This window comes from Gavia stellata, chromosome 6, assembly GCF_030936135.1.
Source record: "Gavia stellata isolate bGavSte3 chromosome 6, bGavSte3.hap2, whole genome shotgun sequence".
Taxonomy (NCBI): Eukaryota; Metazoa; Chordata; class Aves; order Gaviiformes; family Gaviidae; genus Gavia; species Gavia stellata.
Genome location: NC_082599.1, coordinates 30018993 through 30034154, shown reverse-complemented (window position 1 = coordinate 30034154; position 15162 = coordinate 30018993).

Below are 15162 nucleotides of genomic sequence, written 5' to 3'. Positions count from 1 at the left end.
GCAGCAGGATGGAGCAACGGTCCCTCCTGCCCACAGCCAGCCTGGGCTGGCCAGCCCTGAGCTCCTGGCTGCTTCGTGGCTCAGCTGGAGGAGGACTGTGGGCCATGCATTCCCTCACTCTGCGTTCGCTGCCGTTAGGGACCATGGCTTTTGGGGATGTTGCATTATGCCAACATGGAGTCTATTCTGCTCTACGGCCATTACAAAAAAACTTGTCTACCTTCTCAGATGATAAAGCTGTTTTTCAGTGACCATGACTAACTCTTTCAAGCTCTTAAGGCACAATTTCCCATAAATATGGGGAGTTTTGAGCAGGAGGAATAAGTATAGATGCTAAACCCCAACATTTTCAGAGCATGCACAAGAAAACCTATTTAAAGGAACAGGAGAATTTTCAAGATATGACTGAAGCCCAGTGAATTTACAGAACTCAGAGCTGAACAGGTCTGGAAAGCAGACAGACTGGAAAAGCCGTCTGTGACACCACTAAGTTTTCGTGCCCACCTTGCAGCTGAAGGGGGACTTAGGTTGACTAAATCCCGTAGGGAAATTAATTTATAAAACGTCACACTCTTACAACAAAGACAGACGCAAAACAGAGCTGTGGAATAAGAACTCAATGTTAAATCAGTTAAGTAGCATTATAAATTTAATGAGACAACTGCATTTCTGTTAACTATTGCAAGCCTCTATCTAGATAAATCATGGTTATATCACCCATGCAATTAAAGATACAAATAATTTGCGTTAAAATTGAGTATCAAGACAAGTTTTTAACAATTGTTTAAATCATTGCTACTTTTGGATCATTATTTGTATTAGGTTTACTAAAACAGTTAATGCAAGTAAATTATTAAAAGATCAGTTGCTCTTTTAGAAAACGTAGGTAACGCATGGAGAATGTCCTGTCCTGTCTCAGATGCTTTGCTTCAGAAATAGAGGTAATGTGCCTTTGAAAGAGGTTTTAAACTTCTGCAATTGTGGATTATCATGTGTGCTTGGGCCAACACAGATCTTCGAAGGCTTTGGTGATTTGGTAAAATGGATGCAAAACATTTTAATAATGAGCATATAATAGAAGATGATTTCGTTCTTCCCTTTGGATAAAATCTGTGTCATTGAAGTAATGTAAGTAAACTTTTGAGAATAATAAATAATAAAACATAGAATTAATAAATGCATCTCTTCACACATTAAATTAATTAATATATATAAAAAGTGATTATTTTTTCTGTATTTTGAATTCCAGTTCAAAGGCTAGTTAAAAAAGGAACTTATTATAGAAAAATCAAATTCATTCCTTTTAGTCTGTTTTTCCACATTTAATAAACACTGATAAAGGCACAATAAAGAAGAGCTTTATCAAAAGCTTGCAATGGGGAAAACACAGTCTCCTAAAACATAAAAGCACAGTATAACCTAAAAGTAGCTGCAGTTAATCAAGTGTGTAATATGCGGCCGATATTCTGTAGTCAGGCAGCGATATATATTTACAGTGTTTACTTCTTGATGATGTTGTGGAATAAGTAAAAAAAGGCCATACATTCAATGCTATATCTGAATTTTAACTGAAGCCAGATTTATTTCTGCTTTAGATTTGAAGGCCTGAAACTCATTTTAATCTAAGTGATATTTGTTGTTACCACTAAACAAATCGGATTTGATTTTCTTGTTACATATACAAACATATCTCTCTCACAGGGTTGTCTGTAAATTGAAGAAGGAAGATATGTTTAAAGCTCTTGGGCCAAACTGGAGGAATTTTAAACAGGCAAACACAAACTACCTTGTGAATCTACCAGGTTGCTTCTTTATGCTTTCACCATTTTAAAATAAGAATTTGAACTTGTCACTGTTCATTCTGTAAATAACAGAATAATATTCCTTACATTTTTTTTAGAAAGAAAACATAATTCATATGCAATCAGTTAAGAGAGATTTCACTAACTTCTTCAAGATGTGATGTATAACATTCTTAAAATGATTTGCCAACACAACCTTTTTCTATTAAAATAAACCTCTGGGAACTTAGGTTGTTGAAACTTTCTATATTATGATCAGTAATGCCTTGTCTAGAAAGTGTACACAATTTAACTGTGAGTTCATTTAATTTCCAAAGTGTCTCTAGGAAAGAGTTTCTTCCAATTATCTAAAAGACAAAAATGGCAAAGTACTGAGGGAGATGTTTCACTGAGAAGGGGTTGGTGTTGAATCATCTCTGCACTTCATTATCCTCCAATCAAGCAATCAAATTTCTTCACCTCTCGAATTCACATTCTGCTGATTATCATTTATGTACGTTAATTGGCTACACTGTAATTTCTGGCTAGACCCTTATGAACAAAAGGACTGTTACTGATGGCTCATTCACAGTTTTACTCCCCTTTTTGTAGTTGGCTAACAGATTCCCTCCAGATTTCTCTATCATCACCTACACAGCTCTCCCACTGGCTATAAAATACTGCAGCAGCTTGTAGGTAATTGATCAGACAAGTGAACTGTAAAATATTCATTTTCTACTTCAACAGCTAGATAAATCTCTTGGGAAGTGGATGAAAATATTGCTTATGCACATCAGGGTCGGTGTAGTAATAGCAAGGTTGCTGATAAGCAGGGGTCTGCTACAGAGTTAATGCTTAATTCTGTTCCACGCCAGAGATGGGAAAGCATGCAGTCTCCCTTTGCCTGCAGCTAGGAGTCTCATTATATACTGAACCCGAGGCACCAATACCAATGCACCAGTCCTGGTGCTTCAGGGATGGTGCTTCCTGTTTTAATTAATGAGGTTCATCTCGGTGTAACATGCCAAAGAACAAATTAACACTTAGTTACTGTAACCAACATGCTAAATACCAAAATATTAATGAACAGGAGAGCAGGAGTGAAAAGGGACTGACAGAAAAGGAAGCAGGTAAAACCTGCTTTTTTTCTTTTCATCAACAGTAATCTTTACCATCTCTCCCTCTGAGTTTTTTTGCACCAAGTTTTCAAATACCTGTCAAGGTGCTTTAAATGAAAGCGTTTAAAAGCAAACTGCATACAGACTTGTAGAGCAACAGCAGAAGACAGTGAATTCTTTTCATCTTTATCTTGCTGGGTTGCCATAGTAAAAAAATCTGAAGGGAATTAGCAATAGCTTTGTTTCTGACTCATGTTAAATGTGTATTAGGCAATCTTACTGAAGCCCAAACTATACCAATCAGAAAATACATGCAATCCCTCCACCTGCTTTCTTCTCACACAAGAAGGAAAAAGCTAAGATTTAAGTATTGGGATATTAACAGCAGGTTTTTTTCCCAGTGGTTTGGTTTTGAAGCGGCAGAGAACATATGTTCATTGCCCGTGTCCTTGGAGTGTGGTGTCAGTCAGCTTAAGATGAGGCATTTGAAATAAAAAATAGTCTATACTATGTATGCCACAGTAGTTGTGGCCACCTGGGGAAGACAAATGGAACACTACAATTTTGCAGTGGAAAAGCAAGTGTATTATAGGTGCTGCAGCATCTACTGCAGAGATGCTGACAAGTAAATCAGCCTTTCTTGGATCAGAATAGTCATTTGCTTTAAGAACAGAAGATAGGTCCACGTTTCTTTCCTTATCAGCTAACTTCTGATGATTTAAATTTCGTGCCAGAGAAAACTGTGGTAATAAATTGGTCAATCAGAAAATTTGGACAGCTTCCTAACACCAGACAGCATTAGCCAAAGATACTTTTTTTCCCATTATACTAGTAAATAGACTTGTTCACACATAATCATGGTTTTGAGGTGAAACCCTCAGGCGGGAATCAGCTCCATTACAAATGCATGCCATGGCATTCAAGGACTCTCTCAGGTATTGTCTAGTCACTTGACAACCCAAATATTCTGACATGTTTTCCATCAGCCCCACAGACAGAGCAAGCTGTGCATCTTCTGCAGACAGTGAGACTCAGATTTTTTTTGTATGCTTTGTATATTTTTTGATGCAACTAAAGCAAATCATTTCTTCAATAAACATTCTGAAAACTATATTCTGGGTTTCTGGTATCCCAGGTGCACAGTGTTGTATCTCATTTTTTTCTGAAAAAGACTGGTGAAGATGAAAGTACCTATTTATAATGAGAAAACTATTCAAAACAAAGAAACACTGGAAAGCAATATAAAGCAAAGAAACACAAATGAAAACAAATGCTGGTAAAAGTACACAGTTCCCCTTTGTGGTCCCAAATACAATAAATCCTGCTATTTTAGCACTTTCTAAATTCTCACTCAGTTAAAAGGATAATTAAAAACAAAAATAAAGTTCTGTTACTAATGCCATTTTTGATGATGGTAATGTGTTTAAAGGGAACTAGATTGATCAGGAACTGTCTTTTCTATCTAAGATTTAAATGATATTATTTCCTCTAATATATATTTAAAGTAAATATAACCCTTTCCTTGCCTTGCCTTGCCTTGCCTTGCCTTGCTTTGCCTTGCCTCAAATACAGCTTTTTTCTTTATTTGGATAAGAGGTGTTAGGAAAAACCTTAATCCATTTTTTTTCCTCTGAAAATATTTTGCTATCCATTTCTGTCCTTGCTTTCCCCTCCAAGTTTCTATTCATACTTCACTGAGCTGTACAAATTTTGTTTTGGTAAGTTCCTATATAACCCTTTATCATGAGCTGTAAATAGGAATGTCTTTGTTTTCAGAGCCCATCTTTACATGATTTTATCATTTCCTTTTTAAATCCAGCTAGCTATTGAAATCACGAGCAGCCTAGATAAGCATGTACTGTATTTTACAGATGTCTCTCAGTATTAAAGTCATCTGCCTTCCATGAAGTTTTGTGAAGGACCAACTCTACTTTACGGGCCAGAGCTGCTTGGAAACATTCAAGCACTACTGAGCCTTAATCACCTTGGGTACTTTTCAATCACCTTTATGTCAAGCTCAACTCTCTTTTTCTATCTATATGACACAGCAAATGTATTTAGTCTTCAAGTTGAAAAATTTTTTTAATAAATACTGTATTGCTGAAAAACATGAAGAGGACACTGAGCTATGCTCCTGTGGAGAAGCTACTAGAGGGGAGATGTCCAAATGTTTGTTGCTCTCCATCAAGCTTAAGGCATTTTGCAGAGCACTGTTGGTGGGTTGGAAAAGTTGAATGTGAAGAAGAAGACAAAGGCTGTAGAGACAGAAATACTGGCAGAAAAAACCAGAAGGGATATCAGGGCTGGAGTTACAGAGGAGAGAAGGGAAGAAAGCCTAAAAGAAGAAGGCGAAACAAACACAATGAAAGGCGTAGGTAAGGCAACGCAGTTCTCTTTCCTCTTTCTTTACTCCTTAATTGCAGGTTTCATTGATAGTTTTCTTCCACTTAACTAGGATGAGTTCCTTACTGTAAGGGTTATAGTAAAAAAAATATTTTTTTAACACAAATTTAACAGACTACATTCACACTGTGGTTGCCTGCTTTGCAGTCACTGTACTATCCTAGCTGCTTCTGCCGTTTTTATTAAAAAATTTCTTCATGCATCTGTGAATCTGCTCCAAAATGCTGTTGTCCCAGTCTGAGCACCTTGGTACTTAAAGCAGCCTAGGTTCAAGAAAGTTGTAGAAAGCAGGCATAATCCTTAGAGAAGTTATTTTAAGAATGTATTTGGTTTATGTGGCAAGGTTTTGATAGCAGGGGGAGCTATAGGGGTGATTTCTGTGAGGAGATACCAGAAGCTGCCCCCATGTCAGACAGAGCCAGTTCCAGCTGGCTCCAAGACAGACCCACCACTGGCCAAAGCTGAGCCAATGAGCAATGTTGGTAGTACCTCTGTAATAACATATTTAAAAAACACTGTGCAGCACCTGTGAGAGAGGAGTGAGAATATATGGGAGAAACAGCTCTGCAGACACCAAGGTCAGTGAAGAAGGATGGAAGGAGATGCTACAGGCACCAGAGCAGATTCCCCTGCAGCCCATAGTGAAGATCATGGTGATGCAGATTGTTCTTCTGCAGCCCTGGAGGAACATGATGGAGCAGATATCCACCCTGCAGCCCATCGATGACCCCATGCTGGAGCAGGTGGATGTGCCCTGTGACCCCGTGGAGAGTCTGTGCTGGAGCAGGCTCCTGGCAGGACCTGTGACCCTGTCGAGAGCAGCCCACACTAGGTTTGCTGGCAGAACCTGTGGCCCCATGGGGGACCCATGCTGGAGCAGTCTGCTCCTGAAGGACTGCACCCCATGGAAAGGACCCACACTGGAGCAGGTCATGAAGAACTGTAGCCCATGGGAAGGACCCATGTTGGAGAAGTTAATGAAGGACTGTATACTGTGGGTGGGAGCTCAAGCTGGAGCAGGGGAACAGCATGAGGAAGGAGCAGCAGAGACAAAGCGTTATGAACTGATCATAATCCCCATTCCTCATCTCCTTGTACCGCTCAAGGGAGGAGGTAGAGAAATTGGGAGTGAAGTTGAACGTGGGAAGAAGGAAGGGGTGGGGGAAAGGTGTTTTTAGTTTTTTTTTTTTCTTATTTCTCAGTATCCTACTCTTTTACAATTAATTGGCAATAAATTAATTATTTTCCCAAGTCGAGTCTGTTTTGCCCATGATGGTAATTGGTAAGTGATCTCTCTGTCCTTATCTTCACCCATAAGCTTTTCATCATATTTTCTCTCCCTGTCTTGCTGGGAAGGGGGAGTGATAAGAGTGGCTTGTTGGGAACCTGGTGGCCAGCCAAGGTCAACCCACCACAAACAGGCAGTCAGGGATAATGCTTGTTCCACAGTTTGAGGTGTAAGAAATTACATATGGATTCATTTTTTTTTTAAGAAGGAAGATAAAATGGTGATAATTCTACATAAAAGCAATCGTCAACAAAGAAAGAGACTTGTTTCCATATAAACCTTCTATTCTGGGGAATACAGACGCAGACCTGTCACTTCCCAGGAAATGCTCTAGTTCACAAGCTGTATTCCGTACTGGCTGGAGTGGGAGGAACAGCCCAGATGGAAGACTGCATTGCAGTACTTAGGGCTTGCAAATGGGAGGGTTGGGTATTCTGATCCTTGTTTCAAGAAATGTGTTTTGTATCTTACATTTAATAGTGGCTGGAGAGAAGAATGGAGTCTCATGAATAGACAACTTTGTGTGCCACACGGGTATTATCCCAGAGGAAGAAAAGCTGTATCTCCTGCTTAATGGGTAACTGCTCTAAGCTGTAGGCCATTATAGAAGATGATCTGCAAGTCCCAGATCCCATGTGTTAAAGGAAACACAGAAATAGAAGTTACGTTCCCGTTCTCCAAGTAAGTATCATGCTTTTCTGTGTGCAACTAATGGTGGGTTTAACACCATTTTCTGTAGGGTATTATGTATGGCGAGAGTCTAAATATTTGCAGCAATATTTAAATTGGAAATAATACTAAAAACTCACAAATAGTACATACAAATCTTAATATACCTTGTATACATCTACAACCAGAAGAAAGAGAGCTGTCTTGTTGTTTGAACATCCTTCTACGGCTTTTCAGTTTCTCTGAATGCTTTATCTGGCTGAACATGGCGATTTTTAGGCTCTTTATGCTATGACTATTTTTCTTTTAAGCACTGTAGTTTTTCCAAGCATTAACAATAGTTGGTATATAATTCATTTAAATGCTGATAAACCTTTTCCTTTTGTTGTACAAATTTGATGTGTCAGTTTTCCCCTCAGTGCTGAACTACAGGGCTCTATGCAAGATAGTTCTTTTGTTCAGTTAATCATCTACCTGCCTTTCCATAAAGGACTTCAACATCAATATTTCAAAAGTCCTTTTCACCATTTTATTTTTTTTCCAATTCTGGTTGGTTATCAGAGGTTTTACTGAATAGCTATAGTCAATGCCTTTGCAGTCAAAAAAGTTCAATTACTCTAGTCACGGCCATGTATCTAGATAATTTACAAAGATCCTTCTTCCTCATTCATTCACTTCCTCTTCAGCAGAAATCTCTCAAGTACTGTGTACATATATCAGCTATGATTTGCATGATTACCACGTCTCCACCAGGTTTTGGGAAAAAGAAGAAAGTCAAAGGGCAGTATAAATGGTCCTGATTGAAATACTTACAGTATTTCTGATTTTTACACATTCCTTATCTGGGTCTTGTTACATCTGTGCCAACTCAGTTCAAAGTAAGTTGAAATAATGAATTTTTTTATTTTTTTATTTTCACAATACCATTTTTCTAACTCCAGCTTTTGCATGGTTATATAGGAAGTAAGAATTGGAATGCAGTCCCCTATTCAGAGATTTTTTAAAGCAGTGGGACAATTCATTCCGTAATTTCCAGTGCAGATTGGATAGTTGGAGACCAAAAGGAGGCATGGTTTGACAAGAAGTAACTTGGAGTACAATGGAGAAAAAAGAAAAGTGTTCTACAGAAAATGGGAAATAAGTTACTCCTTCCTGTGAACAAGAGAAAACAATGAAAAAAACCTCCAAACGACCATGATTCATAAAAACATTGGAATCATACTTTCTCCTAGAGCTATTCCTTAGTGGTACAGTTAACTTTAAGACTATACCTGACTTTGCAAACTTGCCAGAGGGAACTGTTGTAAAGGAGAGTGCTTTCTGCACTAATCGTGGTAATTTTATTCAGTTAAGTATTTCAATACATTGCTTATTTAGTCCACTCTCACTTTTAGGTGTTCCTCCATCCACTCTCCATTCCACTCTCCATTCCACTTCTCCTCCATTCAGATGGAGGAGATGTTCTTCCATTCTACTCTCACTTTTAGATGTAATAACAGGCTAAAGAAGCGAGAATCTAATTTTCAGTGGCCACTTCGTAATAGCCCAAAGAGTAAACAGATATTTCAAATGAAAGTTTTTCTATTTGTCCGTCATACATTTCTCCTTTTAGAATTATTATTACAGTTATCATATTACTATTTAAATATTTTTATCTGTTCCTTTTTGCTTGTGTTACAGTAACAACTAAGGATTTTCATATATAAAAAGGGCAGAGACTGTCTAGGTATATGCCTACCCAGGAAACATCTTGCAAAGCTCTCTATTTAAAGTGCAAGAATTACCAGATCTTTTGCTATTCAGTCAGAATTAATTGATCTGTTCAGGGCACAATTAACTGTCTTTCCAGATCTGTTGTTCCCTTTTGTACCAACTGTTCTGCAGAAGGCAGCTTATGCACAATATAAGTAGAAGAGCATGTGAAAAGAGCCGACAGCAACTTATAATACAATGAGGCATTGAGAAAAAGCTTGTTGTTGTTGCTCAGTGAAGAAGGAGAATAGAGTCATGTGAAGTAAAAGATTTCAGAGACCCTAGAGAAAATAGTAAAAATCATCTTATATGTATTTTAAAGAGTTCCTCTTAAACGGAAACCGACATAAATTATTCCTCTTTTCTTGTTCCCATTGCAGGAAGAGGGTGGAAAATTCTGGCTTTGGGTGAATCTTGAAAAATCTTCATATCTGGGGCTTGATAAACATAGGAAAATTGCTAAGAATGAGCATATACCTTCCTTCCAAATAAGATTAATAACTTCCTTTAGAAATTTTTTTATTGATTTATGCTGGCAAAATTTTGTAGCGGTCCCAGTACACTCACAAGGTGTTATGGATTTATACCATTAGAAACAGATCATTTTAGTTCTTGTTGCCTTGAGAGGGGAGAAGTGTAAATGAAAGAACAGACCTTCCACCCATTAAAATAAAATTGCTCTCATATGTAAGCATTGCGCAAATCTACCTGGAATACCTGTTCTAATAATAATTCAGTTTACTCAGCCCTGAGAATGAATGTTAATGATGAATGATGAATGTTTCTTAGTTTAACCAGTCCATATGTGTAGTTAAATTTCTCTTTTACTTCAGAGCAGGAATGAAGTATGACAAAATATCCACAGTAGGTAAATTGGAAGTGGTGCCTGATAGGAGTAAAAAGCCCCCAAAAACTCTGGTAAGAAAATATCTTCTTCTCCATAGAGGAAAGGGAAAAGAGCATGTTTATAGAGGAATTACCAGACTATCCAGAACAAAATATTCTCTATTATTAAACGATAACAGTCTTACGTTAGTTTTGTTTTTATTAGCAAAGTACTCTTCCTAATACATGCTACTGGTAGCACAAGCATCCATTTGAATTGGATGTTGATATTGTGAAGAAAACGTGTTTGCCAGCAACCCTCATCCTGGTCTTCTGCAGGCTTGCTGGGACACATACAGAAATTATGGTGTGAGGCAGAGTAGGATGATCCAAACCCTTCAAAAATTCCACTCGTGGTATCATGCATAGAAGAGGAAGGTTTGGCCTCAGGGAAAATCCTAGAAGATAATACCTGGAATGGCCTCCTGACCTCACCTTGGTGGTTATAAATCTAGTTCTTGCCTTGTAAACTCAGGACAATCCATTTCCTGAGGATACTTTTTTTGTTGTTGTTTTGGCTTTTTGGTGGAGTGGTGGGGTGGTTGGTTTTTGGGTGGGATGCCTTTTTTGGCTGGTTTTGTCACTTTCCTTTAATAGGTATGGTCACTATACTATTTACTAATACATTCAGAAGGTAGGCAGACCATAGCTAAGACAACATAATAATTCACCGAGACTTGCTACAGTTGATTCCTCCTTGTACCCGCTTATGGAGGGAACAGAATTCTCTGATGCTGAGCCTTTTAATACCACCGTTTACTTAAAGTAGCATTAATAGAGGCCTTTTAATCTTTTTCATTTTGTCTGCTTCTAATTTTCTGGTGCAGAGTTCCCCTGTTTCTGTCCTTGTTTTCCTTAGTTTCTGGGACGCTCTCTGGATGCTCATGACCTCGCCTTGGTAAAAATGTTCTTCCTCCTTGTTCAGGACTCCAGTGCTTGCCTCAGCTCTTGATTCCTGCACCTTCATGCAGGTACTTTGAAATTGCAGTCCTATCAGCATGTCCTATTTATTTGTTGAAGTGCCAAGAGGCCTTAAATAAATGAGGACCGCAGTGTGCTGGGCACTGCCCATAGTGAATGACTATGAAGCTCCAGCCTCCAAGATGCTGTTCCTCTGAGACACAGGAGAAAAAGCAAGTGATAAACCAAATGAGCTAGAATGAGAGGGAAGTCAGATAACACACAGGCAATGAAGACTCATATTCCTTCTGCCCTGCTGCAATAACTGGTCTTGGTAATAGGAAGTGCATTTTATTCTTTACAATTGAACTAAACAGATTCTTCAGCATAATGGATGGAAATGATCTAATTAAAAACGTCACGTGGGAGACATTAAAAAATCTCTCTGGAAGACTTGTGGCTTCTGGGATGAACAAGATAGTACCATTAGTCCAGTACATCCTAGAATGCTAATATTTTCTAGCAAGAACCAAAAATAAGACTTGAAAAAAATTAGCTTGCCACTTCTCTTTAAACAGATATTCTGAAGATATCATATTACTCTGCAATCAATACAGCAGTAGTTCCTGTTGTTATAATGAGTATTTAGACTACACGGCAAGTTATGTTTAAATTAGACAAAATAAGTGAAGTCAGATTCAGGCTTCAGGCATCCAAGTAGAAATCTCAGGCATCCAAATAGAAATCTAAGGCTGGCAATCGTGGAAAACATTGCATTGTCTCTGAAACTCATACAACACCACTAATGCCAGGGAAGTCAGTGGTCTTATTCAATGTTTTTGAAGTTATACGCATGCATAACAATGCATAAAATTAAATATTTGCAAACCTTTTTGAATGATAATAATTTAACCTTTTTGAATGATAATTTTATCTGCAGCCTGAAAATTTCTTAGGGTAGCAACATTATGGAAAGTAAATATGTTTTTCAAAGTTCCCACTAACTCTTCAAAAGGCAAACTACTATTAGCTGTTAATTTACAATTAGTAGCTAATAAATTATGAGTTTTCTTCCCTGACAATATTCATTTTTTCAGTGAAGTACATACCCTTTAGGATTCAGACACTTTTCTGGTAATGAGCAGCTTTCTCCCTGCAACATTTCAACCTTCTCATTGTAAAATCTGACTCCTATTAGAACCAGCTTTTTAGCTCTGCAGATTCTTCTTCTCCAATTAAAACTTTCTGTCGAGTAGACCAGATTCCTTCAGGAGGGACATATTAAAAGTCAGTGAATTATGGAACATCGTAAAGCACACAAAAGCCTAAAAATTGTTCCTAAAGGCTAGTAAATTAAAATACTTTCTTGTATAATAATTGGTTGTGATTTTAGTTGAATAGTCTGTAAAGCAATACCACAATATAGTCCTCCTGATCATTGTGAAAGGTTGTGAGCAGCAATGAAGGAAGAGGAATGCCAAGAAGGATTGAGAGTAGGGAAAAAAAGGAAAATAAAATTTAGCTTGGACAATGTATCCATAGGAAGATAATCCAGACATACAGATAGTCAGTTGAGGAGAGATTTCTACTAGGCAGGTGTGCTGGAAGAGATTTAGAGATCGGATGGATCACAGATTAGATATGAGATTGTAATGTATTATAAAAAAAAAATTCTATTAATCAGTTTTGTCTGCAAAGGCATTGGGCTGTGGAGCAGCAAAATAATCTGCTTCTTGGCTTTACCCTGTTACACATCAGTCTTGCTGCTGATTTCCGTGTGAGAAGGATCAACTTCTCTAAGGGCCTAATCCACATAAAATTCTCTGAAATCAATAAGAATCCATACAATGACTTCTGAGATCTATGAATGACTTTTACACTGTTACAGGCCACTTGTTATCAGAAAGATATGATACACTGCACATAAGTTGAGGAAAAACTCCCATGCAGAATTACAGCAGCACTAAAAATGCATATATATAGTATGATTACATAAACATAGCTGTCTTATAACAAAAAAACAATCAAAAGAAAAAAAAATACTGATTATAAAGAGGAAAAATAGGATGAAATTCTGACTGCAAAGGACATTCAGTGGTGGAATAATCTCCTTACAAGGAGAGTTTGAGGCCCATGCATACTGAAATACTGACTTAACAAAACAGAAAACTCATTAGGGGAAGTGAGCGTAAACTGGCAGCAAGGTGGTCTTGTCACAATTTCCCCACCAGTATATACAATGTTCTGAAGTTCCTTCCTCCTTGTGTCAGCAATACTTTTAATTGTTGTCCTGATGGCAAGCAGGGATTCACATGTGGCTATCAAGTGCAAATACATTCTTATGTGACTACCAAAACTGCATCTGTCACAATCTGCTGAAGCTGCAAATTGCAGCTCCTGGTGCGAATTTGCTATGGCCATGAGTGTAGCCACAGCAAGAAATCATTAGTGAGCTGTTGCTTCTAAACAACAGAGTGAAATACCTGGAGGAAAACCTTTTAGCATTGTTTATTTTTCCCGTTTAAAGCGAATCGTGTGCTAACTGGAGATGCCTCCATGACAGCCTTAGGTAAGAAGGGACCTACACAGAGTGAGAAGGTAGACAGTGAAAAAACACAGCTTCACTAAGACAACCATACTTTGTCAATATTTACCTCTTCAAAACAGCTGTGAAGATCTGAACTCCTTTTCCTTTTTGCTAACACATCTAAAAGAGTTAGTGTTAACTATGATAACACTTTTAACTGGTCACTGCGAAGTAAGCTAAGTTTAGTATATTTTGGAAATGGCAGCTCATCCAATTTTCCTTTCATTTACTCCACTGGCTAACAAAATATACTTGAATAGAACTGACCCATGCAAAGTCAGATTTAGTAACTTCAGAATATTGGTAGCTTGGACTAGGTTCAAACTTCTGGCCTGAAGGAATAAACTGCTGTAGACACCTTATTAACAGAAGTTTTGTGGGTTTTTAGGATAGTACACCAGACTCTGCATCAGGAGACATGGGAGATATTTCTATTTGAACAACTGATTTGCTGTGTGACTTTGGGAGTTGCAGAGTAATGGTGAGAAATGCACACACTTAACAACAAGCTTGCTCCTTTCTGCAGTTCAAATGATAAACACCTTTTAGCAAGAGAAGAAACCCCAGTCTTTAGACTATCTTTCTTATACTCTTAAAACATATGTCAACTTGAAATGGCTTAACCTATAATTTAAATTCAAACCCTCAACATATCTATTCAAACTCAACATTTTAAAAGTATTTTGACTTTGATTTGGTTTTAGTACGCTTTAAAAACAAAGTTGGTCTCCTGATTATTGTCTTGACACTAAGTAGTCTGTCTATATGACCTGCGCATAGTTGGGCTGACAACCTACACTCCCACCTTGATATGAAGGCAACTACCCCCAGCCCAATGGTGCTCAGATCAGATCAGCCTGTGGTGTGTAGGAAGGCAAATTAAGTCTCCAGAGAGGCAAAGGCAACAGTGAGATGGGCAACATCATATGCCAAGTGCAAGTCCTGGAGGCACTGGAGGATGCCAGTTGATTTGGTCCTCTCTGCTCTTCCATTAAGCAGAGTTTTACTAGAAAACCTTTTATAGCAAAGTCAGTCGAACCTTTGAAATAAAAACAGAAGCCTTGTTTCCTTTCCAGTGAGGAACAACTTGGTTTTTTTTTAAAACCACGTGTGCAATTGCTCTCACCAATTGGTAGTCTTACTATGAAATCAATCCACAGGTTTAGTCAGGCTATATAAACATTTCAGGAAAACATAGGAATACCAAATCTTTTAAAGACAGTTGTACAGCTTGCTTTCCAGAAGTTTTTTTTCTTTTTACATTCAGGATAATAAAAGTGCTAATGATTTCTCACTTTATACACAAAATTAAATGCTTAATAAGCCAAACAATTTTCAGCTAAATTTCTCTAATTGCCAACTTCAGTTGATTTTTTTATTTGCTAGCCTCCCTGTGGAAAACAGTACACAGCATTTCTAAAATCACAATAAAACACTGGAAAATATGCGTCCCTATACTGTTTTTCATGGACTTACTAGTAACAGCTTCTCATTTTGTAGTGACTATGAAATATATATTCCAAAAAAGTAACAACAAAAATATAGAGCTTATTTGTCAGGTACATGATCCCCAATATGCTGGAGCTCTTCATGTAGAGTTTAACATCATCATCATCAAGCACCTTTCGAATGGCAATTTTTCTTGAGTAAATCTCAAGTGCTCAGCATAAGAAATCAATATGCTTGCCCTCATTTTGCAGCTAGGGGAGCAGAGGACATGAATTAAGATCTTTCAGAAAGCCAATATCAGAGCTAGGTACCATGGTCAGAGTCATGGTC